Source organism: Triticum urartu, chromosome 7A (assembly GCF_056163025.1).
Source record: "Triticum urartu cultivar PI428250 chromosome 7A, HENAU_Tu73, whole genome shotgun sequence".
Lineage (NCBI taxonomy): Eukaryota > Viridiplantae > Streptophyta > Magnoliopsida > Poales > Poaceae > Triticum > Triticum urartu.
Window position 1 is genome coordinate 746,664,826 of NC_141879.1, and position 9,759 is coordinate 746,674,584.

Consider the following 9,759-nt stretch of genomic DNA (forward strand, 5'->3'; position numbering starts at 1 on the left):
GCGATAGACATGGAACCCCGGGTCATTTTTGTCCTGGATCCGCCCCTGCATCCATCCATCGTTTTGTATGGAGTCAAGCAGTGGCGTAGCTAGGGGGTGGCCAGGGTGGTCCATGGACCATCCTGGAATTTTCCCATAGCTTGTATATAATGTACTAAAATAAACATTTCTTTGAAAAATAAATAACTTATGTTAATATTTCTATTAATGGACCACCCTGATGTATTGGGCTGGCTACGCCACTGGAGTCAAGTCAACAATACGCCACCGGCAAGTCGACAGACAAAAAAATATATGTAAAATACACTGGCAAAAAAAGTGCAAAAAATACAAATAGGTCAGAGCTCTCTCTCTCTCCATGTGGGCTCAACAACCCTCCATGCATTGAGAGCCCCGCATGACCGGCCGCCAAATGCATCGTCCGCCCACCCCGCATTCACACACTCCCGCGCTCCGCATTCAAGCCGCCGCTCCGCCGTTCTCGGGGTCGATGGTACGCCGTGGTGCTGCACGCACGGACGGACAGACAGAATTATCCATTGACCCTCGTCTTTTCAACTTCCATAGAGATTTCTTTTCCCGGTCATCTAAATGTTAAAACAACCAACCAACCATTGAATCTAGCTAGACGTAGAGGTAGAACTCGATCCATCTTGACAAAACTAACCTCCTTCTTCTTCAACTTTCTTTGTGCGCACCGTGGAACACGGCGCCCGATCGGTGGTCGCCATGCCATCACCACCAGCCGAAGCACATCATATACTCACCGCTCACCTGTGCTCAATGCCCCGCCCAGACCAAAACCTCGAGAGAGAGCCCACCTTCTCTCTCGTCCGCCACCAACGCCACCTGGACATGGCCCTTCGCCTCAGGCGACATGCTCCCAGTGACCCATCGACCATCGATCTCCACGGATATGTGGGGAAATACTGCTGCTCTATCTTCGTTTGATCTAGGTGAATGATTGGGAACGGCTGGAGTGGGGGACTGATCTGTGGGAGGTGATGATTGACCAATCGATATTCAACAGCCCAATAGCTGAAATATCTCCGTTTGACGTGATGGTAGCCCATTGATGGTTGGGTCCCATGTGATGAAAAAGAAACAATAGTTGCAGTTAAAAGAAACATGTCAACAAATTTTAGTTTCATATATATATTTGTACTGAACTCGTTTCAAGATTTTTTTTTGGGGTGATATTGCGTGAATAAACTTAATCCAACGTTGGTCGTTGGGTTTTATAGTAGAGAGTATTGTGCGTGATCTGCGTGACATATGATATCCGCCGTCGGATCTAGGAGGGAGAAAAGGAATGCGCGGCTGCTAGCGATCGATCCGGATCCGTGGGAGCAATATCTTGGGCCGAATAAACCCGGACGGAGGGAGTATTAACCTCTCATACCATTGATTGCAGTGGCATACCATCTTTTACTTTAGTGTCAATGCTTGGTACTTCTACTTGTCAGAGTAAAGATTTGGTGCACATATCAAAAAATTCAAGTACCCCGCAAAAGAAAAGAACTCTAGTCTAGAACTTGAAGGCAAAAGGAAATTCAATCCCAATCCAAGCTGTGTGGTTGTATCCAACATATACTACATCCACCGCTAGCTAATCGGTGTAACAATCTAGTATAGGAGGACTGCAAGATGGCAATATTGATCACGATCACTAGCTATGCATACAAGAGCATAGTTCAGCTTCTGGTCATGCCAGTCCACCACCTGAACCCGGCGCGTTCTTCTTCCTTTACCTGCTCGGGCGACGGCTTGAGATCCTGATCGAGGCACTCGTCCATGACGCGGAGGTACATGTGCTTGAACATGGCCGGGTTGCGGGCGAAGCACTTGCGCAGCGCCGCCGTGGCCTCGACGCAGGCCTTGGCGTCAACGACGGCGTGCTCCCCCCGCTGCACGATCGACGTCGGGGGGCTCGGGTGGCACTCGCCCATCGCCTTGGCGAAGTCGTCGAAGCACCCGCCGTTGGTCACGTAATGCACGACGGCCTTCTCGTCGCTGATGGTGGCGCTCCTTGGTAGTACAAGTGAAGTCATACGATACGCCGTTTCTTCGGCTGTTTTATGGAACAACGATTCGAGTAATGTCTTCCACATCCCCATGGCCTTAGCTAAGCTAGCTACGGTTAGCAACGAAATCGATCGATCGCTGTGTCGCTTTAAATAGCTACCGACGATCGCCCTCCTTTTGTTGATATTCCAAAGCCGTCACCGTACGTATCAGCTTCGATCACGCTACCGAGAGGATCGATCGCACCGTCAAATAAAGTATCCATGCATGGCACGTTACGTAAGTATACGTTGCAACGTGAATCGATCTCATGACTTCCTTCTTTGTTTCCCTATCTCATACACCAAGTAACTTGTGCTAGGCTACATCTACGGCAGATTAAAAAGAAAATTATAGGCCAGAAGATGGGCTAGCTAACCATATGCATTAAACCAGATTAAAAAAAGGGCCATGCTACGGCCCGGGGATCTTTCTAAAAGACCTGCTGGACTACGAGCCGTCCAATCTAACTTAATCTTGCGATCAAGCGTTGTCATCACTTTTGCAACAGGAATCGTGTTGCGAGTATCCTTTTGCAACACAAGTCTCATTGCAAAAAATTTGTATCAAATATTGTGTTGCAATTTTTTTATGACAGAGGTCTTTTTGCTGAAAATATTTAAGTTTTTTTGGCAACAAAGGTCTTGCTATAGAATATTTTTAAGAATATATTTTTGCATTTTTTTGCATAAGATGCCTTGTTGCAGAAAGTGACCGTGTTCCATTGCTTGCAGTCATGGCCTAAAGCAGGTGCTTGGTCTAGATGCGGAAGGGAGGAGGGGTGTTGCATATGCGATGGTGGTGGTGGTGGAGGGATGCAGCATGAGGCCGGAGCAGCATAGCTAGGCGCGGGCAGCCGGAGCGGAGCTCCGACGTGCGCGCTCAAGTGGCCATGACCACTGGTGGCGAGCGAACACAGGGACATAGGAAGAGGCGACTTTGTTGTCGTGCTTTCCGGCAGCCTCGTCAGTATGCTGCTGGCTGCGAGATGCGGTGGTGGCGGTCGGAGAAGCGCATGGAGGCGTCGATTTGACGGGGAGCTCATGAGAGCACGGGACGATACTGCTCACGAGGGGATCCAGATCCGGCGATACATCACTTGTTGCGATGGGGGATATTGCAACAACGACTCAGTTGCAAAATCTAGTCTAGATAATTACATTGCTCTCGAGCCATTTGATTAAAATCTGATCTGACGGCCACGGAGCCCGTGGATGCACGCGCCTTTATCAGGCGGGTGATGTGAATCATTTTCCTTAAAAAAACTAATTCAATCGACCTAGTCACTACTAGGAAAATGCCTACTAATGGCGCACCAGTTTTGCCTACTAATGGCGCACCACTGGTGCGCCATTAGTATACCACATACTAGAGGTGCGCCATTACTATCTGACTTAGTAATAACGCACCACATAGAAGTGCGCCATTAGTAATAAATTTTTTTCAATTTTTTTTTATTTTTTTAAAAAATTCAAAAAAAAATTCATTTTTAAAAAAAATTTCAAATTTATTTTTTTTCTTGATCTCGGGTCACTATGGCTTAATCTCGAGTCAATATGCTTAATCTCAGGTCAAATCACACTCTATGGTCAAACTTCCCGAAAGGTCACCCATCCTCACACTACTCCAGCCCAAGCATACTTAACTTCATAGTTCTATCCAACCCCAGCACCACCTCACTTCACAAGCACTTGTTGATATATCTATCATATCAATCCTATTAAACCTTGCTAATATCTAGGACTTTGTTCATGTTCATGAGTATGATGAAATTTTGAAAAAAATATTTCAAACTTCCCGATCATATTACGTATCATATTTTGAAAAATAATTCAATTTTTTTTTTCAAAACCAATTTTTTTTCTGTTACTAGTGGCGCACCTAGCATATGGTGCGCCACTAGTAAGTTTGAAATTTTTTGAATTTTTTTGCCTCCGGATCTTAGAAGCCCCGTAACTTTTTTTCTGTTAGGTTTTTGGGGATTTTGAAAATTCAGATATAACTTTTGGAGTAGATGATTTTTCATATAAAATTTTTTTTCATCCGAGTTCGTACGCAAAAGTTATGCCCATTTTTACAAATTCTCGAGAGATTTTGCAAAAAAGTCGAAAATTCATGTTTGTTAATTTTGCTAACAACTAGACCACATATCACATGGGAATCTTATTTTATTTTATTTTTTTTGACATTTCTATCATTTTCTTTTACTTTTTTTGAAACTGAGAAGGCGGTCCACGGGGGGGGGGGGGGGGGGGGGGAGGGGGTGCATTCGGGCGAATGTTTGGGCCAAGTTACTACTAGTAATGGCGCACCACTCCCACGGTGCGCCATTAGTAGTTTTGAAAAAAATTTAAATTTTTTTACTAATGGAGCACCGTGAGAGCGGTCCGCCATTAGTAGTTTTGAAAAAAATTTAAAAAAAATTTGTTACTAATGGCGCACCGTAGATGTGGTGCGCCATTAGTATTTGGACACTAATGGCGCACCACATGTTTGGTGCGTCATTAGTGTCATTTCCATCTATAGCCCTTTTCCTAATAGTGAGTATTTGTCACAATGGTTTTGCAATATCTCAGTAGACCAGATTAGTCATCCGATTTATTAACCTATGTCTTACCGCTAATTTGTTAGTTCGTGTCTTTTTTCTTTGAGCCGAGACAGCACACTTTATTTAATCGACAAGACTTTTGGGAATACAAAGGTTACTAGGTGGATCAAAGAGCCACAGATGGCGTCCCAAAACAAAGCTAATAGCCATTTTTGCAATACTAGGAAACATGTCCGTGTATTGCAATGGGAGAAAGATATATCACACATTCCTAGTCCAATAAGATTACTAAATATCCTTCTAGGTCCTCTATTTTAATATGGTGGCACACATGTGTCATAGTTTATCCTCCTTCACTCCCTGGCCGGCAGTGTATGATATAACTAGGCACTATCTTTTTTTTTTGCAGGGCATCCAACATCAACTATTTAACACATGGGGTGTGCAACTTACGTGACCCTCGGCCTTGATCCATGCGGCCTAGTTGCCTCATTTGCGAAGGTTCTTTCATCAAGGCAGCGGCCGACTGGCTCCCAACGTGAATGGTGCCCCTCCGCGCATCTCCCCGTTGCGCGGATGGCCAACACGCAGTGGCAACGGAAGGTACCAAATATATCATATTTATAACCGCGTGGCATCGGCAATTGTTGCTTCCTATAGGGACTAGTAAATGTGCACGTGCAACGCACGTCTTAATTAACGCATAAAGTTTACTCTTTTACATGCACGTTTTCTTGCACAAGGCAAGATTCTCTACACATCTAGGGTACAACCTACAACAAATATATTTGAACACAGTTTCCAACTTGCAAGCAGGTGGTAAAATCAAGAAAATACGAAGGTCATCCTTTTAGGAATTAGAGGTCCTCGTCAAGGATTTCATTGTTTCTCTCCTTATTTTTATTGCCACCTGACTATCATAAAGAGTGAAAATGTTACATACGTGTTAGTGTCATATAATCCTATTCAAGTGTTAATATCATAAAATTTTCTTGATGACCTTGAACACTTCCAAAAACACTCACTGCGAAACATAAAAGTTTTCAGTTGTCTTAACAAATACTTGTAAAACTGAAAAAACAAATTCATGGCATAAATTTAAAAATTAACCTAAAAATAATGCTGAAGAAAATCTAAGTATAAATAAATTTGAACTGAACTTGACATATTTCAAAATCAAAACCTTTATATGGCTGGCAATGAATCAACCTATACAGCAACATATGAGTGTCGGACAAAATACCGCCCAGTAGGTACTCCATGAAATTTAACATTCGGAGACCACAACTAGCATGATTATTAAATTTTGATAGGTTCGATAACAAATACCGGAAAAATCTTAATAGTTTTATAAAACTTTCAAAATGATTGTGAATGAATACTTCTTTTTACCCCTTGTGACTGCATAAAACGATCGCACATCCACATAGTCAAACTGGACACACCTGATAAAAAAGAATTGGACAAAGTCCAATGCTGAATAAAAACCAAATGACCAAAAGCACTAGGGATAAAAAATGAATTGGACAACATCGGACGCAATATCTGATCTGACTTAGACCAAAAGGGCTAAAATACCAACTCAGAAAAGAGAATAAATGACCCCTCAAAAAAGAAAAATGAGCACACTTGTCTCTCCCTCTCAGTTCTCCTCACCTCGTCTCACCAACCTGCCCCTAACCTTATCCCTTCACTGTCTCCCCACTGCTCCCTATTCCATGGTGGCTACAAGCCCCCAACACACTCTCTCTCTCTCTCTCTCTCTCTCTCTCTCTCTCTCTCTCTCTCTCTCTACCTCCTCAGGCCGCCCCTCCTCTTCGTCCCCATCACCGGAGCGAGGTCTCGCAGGCTCGCACTCTCCCCACTCTTCTCGGCCCCTTCTCGTCGAGTCTGTCACCGAAGTGCCCAAGGATCCGCTCGAGCTCGGCATGGTCGCTGGGCGCGGCACTCGTCTCCATCAGATTGGCGGCAGTGGCAATCGTGCGTCGCAACCTCCGCGTCCTGTCCCTCCCTCTCCGTCTCGCTCGTTGGTGGCTCCCACCACCCTGTGCGTGCGACGGGGCTGCGCCCTGCCCTGCCTAGGTCCGGCAGCAGTGTCGCGGTGGCTGGTCCCTGCAAGTGCAAGCCGGCGCCGGTAGACAATATATTCCCCACTTCGGCTTCCATATCTGCTTATTTCTGATTTGAGGTACTCCCCATTACCCGCTTCTGCTAATCCCTAATTGTTATCCATTCCTGTATAGTACATATGTTCTCAGTAGTCTAGGTTTAAGCATGAGAGTCATTTTAGAATCGGGGAGAAAAATTAGAAGTTGGGGTGATCCTATTTTCGTACAGTCTAATCTTGGAGTAAGCTGTTCCATTAGACGTTCTTAACTTCGGTGCATCAGCTATTAGGAGTGGGGATTCTAGCTAGTTAATATTCTTGAGGCAACCATACTGCGATAAAGTTGATTGATTGGTGGATTTGAATTCCGGGTGGTTAGGGGCGCTAGGGACCAAGACGGATGAGGTTGATTTGGCTTGATCCTGCCAAAGAAATTTACTTTAAAAAAATGAAAGCATGTTTTTAGAAGTTCAGGGTTAAGTTTCCAAATGCGAGCTTTACAACAAATCAAAGAGGATGAAGAGAAGCATGTAGGATAATACAATAGGATAAGTATGTATGACTGTAGGATAATACAGCTTGAAGAATGAATAATTCATAATGTAGGATAATGATGATGGTATGGCTGTCATATAGAGGACGGTGGTTGGACAAAAGAGTGTATGACCTAAAAATTTCCTTTCTTGGAATAACTTGCGTTATTAGAAGTCCATAAACATCTCTGGCATCTTCAGTAGTACTTACGCAGGTGGACAAGTGTTATTCAATGATATAGCACAACCTTTTAGATATATTTCTTTGTCCCGGACCCCGGTTATAACAAAAGTACTTTTGTAGGCTGACAAGAAATGGATATTGAAGACCATCTAAGAGTCATGGAAATTGTTGCATCTATAAATTTTGGGACTCTGGAATAAACCCAAAGATTAAATGGGGAGGCATACCTGCCTGCCATATACATCAACCCGAAGCTTTTGAACGTTGTACTTCCTCCGTCTAGGTGAACAAGTCATCTTAGGTTGTGCACCGTGACCAAGGAAGATGGGGAAACGAGAGAACTTAATGTTTATTTGCTAATTAATAGCATTGCATGAAATGAACTAACCACTGCATGGGGTGTTTGGTAGTCTCAAGTCATTGAATGCATGCACGACTCGCATCTCTTATTGATTGATATGTCAAGAAACAAGAAACGAGGTGGGAGTTAATGCACCGCGCCTAAGTGTTTTGGGATTATTTGGTTTTTGTAATGTGACTTATACACCTAGACGGAAGGAGTACAGATGAAGCAATTGACAGGTTTACTTCTTGATAGTATTGGATTTGGTTTGGCCAAAATGACCAGGCACTTATTCACTTAATTTCTGAATACACCAGTTACTTTAGTAGGTCTTCTCTTGCAAAATCTAAACTGTTGCCAAGCCTATATGTTTGGTTTCATTTTTTTTTTTATCCCGCAGCCATCTAATATGCAAATTTGATAATATAAGATGACCTCATTTATGTACAGAAAAATGCATATTCTGGACCGCGTTTTCTTCTCCACTCTCTTGGACCAGGTTATAAATAGATCATACTGATTGGGTTTTATTCATTCGGTCATACAGATTCGACTACTATACTGTTAAAACAATATGATGGAGGGCTCCAGTTTGATGCACTGTTAAAATTCATGTTGAAGTCATAGCATGTAGATCGGTTATGGTTTGTACAAAAATGGTGCATTTATCAACACATTGTTCTAAATGTGCAAATTTGAGAGTGAAGAACATTGTTATAAAGATGCAAATATGACAGGGATTAGGGAAGCAACGAAGTACGCACATACTCCCTCCGTCCCGAAATAAGTGTCTCAACTTTGTACTAACTCTAGTACAAAGTTGTACTAAGGTTGAGACACTTATTTTGAGATGGAGGGAGTATATGTTAAATAGAATCTTTTGTAAAATCGTTGACTCAATTGAATATCATGTAAAATCATACGTGTTCCTTTGGTGCAGGCAGTTGCGTTGCAGTTCGTCGGCGCCGACGTCGGTGGCTGCTTTAGGCGGCGATGGCCAACAGTGGATGGGCGGCCATGGCGCAACAGTACGTGGCTTGGCGGCGCCGCCGTCTCACTGCAGTGTGCAGTGTGTCTGAATGCAGACATCGAAGGAAGTCTGAACGGCGACATCGAAGAAAGACATCGATATTAACTGGGATAGAATTGACTGAATATTGCGCACAAGAGGATAGTCTGCACCTGCGTTCGGCAGAAGTTTGCCGCGAGAAGCTCGTCGGCGCAGCCGTCGTCCGCTGCACATGGCGGCGAGGGCGCAGGGTAGGCTGGCCGGCTGTGACGTACGTCCGAGGTGGGCAAAGGCAGGAGATCCAGCTGATTCCCGTAAGTTTAGCCACTTGTGAGGCGAACGTGTTAATTGTTGTAATTGTAGCTAATTTTGTTATGAGGCGGACATGTTGATTGGCTCGTATGTATTTTCTTTTGGACGCGGACGCAATGGGTGGAACTGTTTGATTTTTTCTTTCGGGGGAGGTGGAACTGTTTGATGGCAGAGTCTCGTCCGCTACTGTAAATTGCTAAAGGTACACAGGTGAGGGCGGAGTTTTATGTGAACGGTTAGATGCCTGATCTTGGGGTGGTAATTTGTCTTGTTTGGCCTGTGTACATTTATCCGGGTGGGCATAGTGAAGAATATGTTTGCTTGTTTAATAGTAGTAGAGAAGAGATGAAGATTTTCAGAAATTGCAATCATATTGGGTTTGTGTGAAAAGAGGCGTCCAAACATAAAACTCCGGACATCCAGCTGCATGCTTTGACGCAGACCCCAATCACACACGCTGATATCAAATATTTTCGTTCAGGAAGAGAATACGCACGCTGGCTCAGGTGCTATGGCTTACCGATTGCTTTTTGGTGAGATGCGCAAGTACAGAGGCCACGGTTGATCTGTTCTGCTTTCAGAGACACACGTATAAGGCCAGAGCACCCCGCACAGAAAAAAGTATAAGGCTAGATCCTATAGGAAAAGCTATTTATACC

At 43.9% G+C, this 9,759-nt stretch overlaps 1 long non-coding RNA gene across 1 annotated transcript; it reads left to right on the forward strand.

Moving 5' to 3' along the window:
• The first annotated feature begins 6,288 nt into the window (after window positions 1-6,288).
• Window positions 6,289-9,241, forward strand: LOC147962718 (uncharacterized). The gene is made up of 2 exons (XR_015611029.1): window positions 6,289-6,800; window positions 8,720-9,241. It is a non-coding gene; the product is annotated as an uncharacterized LOC147962718 (long non-coding RNA).
• The last annotated feature ends 518 nt before the right edge of the window (window positions 9,242-9,759 follow it).